Source organism: Arachis duranensis, chromosome 5, assembly GCF_000817695.3.
Source record: "Arachis duranensis cultivar V14167 chromosome 5, aradu.V14167.gnm2.J7QH, whole genome shotgun sequence".
Lineage (NCBI taxonomy): Eukaryota > Viridiplantae > Streptophyta > Magnoliopsida > Fabales > Fabaceae > Arachis > Arachis duranensis.
Window position 1 is genome coordinate 62,610,127 of NC_029776.3, and position 1,423 is coordinate 62,611,549.

The window sequence follows — 1,423 nt, forward strand, 5'->3', positions numbered from 1 at the left end:
TAAAAGTGCTAGGTGGGAGACACCCCACCATGGTAAACTCTTTCCATACTCTTTTAGTTTTGTTAATAAGTGAATTGAGTTGCCATTGTAGGTAGATTCGCATTTTCATTTTTATCTTTTGTAAATATTGGTAAAATTAGTTTAATTTCTTGTTTTTATTGTTTTATTGAGTTTAGTTAGTAGTATAGTATGTTGAATAAGGTTCTAGGGTGTTTTGGTAGCTGTTTGGAGGTTTGGAATGCTTGGATTGGTGCAAGAACTTAGAAAAAAGATTTTTGAAAAACAGAACACCATCCACGCATGCGCGCACATAACACGTACGCGCACCTGAGCATTTTCCGACCACCCACGCGCACGCGCACTGTACGCGTACGCGTGGATGCAAAAATTCGACCCCAGCCAAAAACCCGAGAGTTAGGCCTGCACTGTGCAAACATTGGGCCTGAGGCACAAGTCTATGCACGCGTGCGCGCACCTGGCGCGTACGCGCACATGATCTTAAATTCGCAATGCACGCGCACGCACTCTGTGCGCGTGCGCGTCGATTGCACAATCTGTACCCCCGGTACTTTTACCCGAGAGTTGTGCCAGACTTGGGCCGACCCTATGCCTCCAGCCTAACTCGATGCACGCGTGCGCACACCTGGCGCGTACGCGTCCTTCGACCAATATACCCATCGACGCGTAAACGTGCATGACGCGCACGCGTCGGTAAAAAAAAAGAGTTTTTTTTTCTCCCCTTCCATTTTCTTTTGTTCACTGCATTCGCATACTTCTACTCTTTCCATTTTCATTTTGTTTCTATAGCATGTTTTCAGTTTTTTTTCTAAGTGTCATTTCAATAATGGTGTTGGATTCTTACACTCAATTGTTGGGAATTTCTTGCATTATTTTGGTGCCTCTTGACTTGGTTAATATTGTTGGGTGATGAAACTTTTAAATCAATGCTTCATTTTGTATGACTCTTATGTTCTTTGTGCATTGATTTGACCTTATATTGTCTTTCATGGCCCACTCTCTCTTGTTCGAACTTGATGCTCATCATGCTCTTCATGCTTTGACCTTACTCTTGCATCAAGTTTCATTGATATGCCGTTTTCTCTTATTGTTTCCTCCTTTACATGTTGTAGCTACCATGTAGTAGAGAACCATACTCTTACTTGGAATTAACCCCCGCCTATGTTCTATTTGCTTTGATATCTTTGTCATAGGCTTACTATTCCTTTCCTTTTCTATCCTTTTGGGTTGGCCACCAAGGAGGGAGAAAGGAAAAGCTTTTAAATGGGACAACAAACAAGTCATCCGCACAATCTTTTGACGGAGCTCATCAATTGTAGTAACCCGTACCCCCTTGCTCATCTTTGAGTGCACCGAGGACGGTGCAAACTTTTAAGTGTGGGGAGGTCGTCCGACCGTTCGGCGA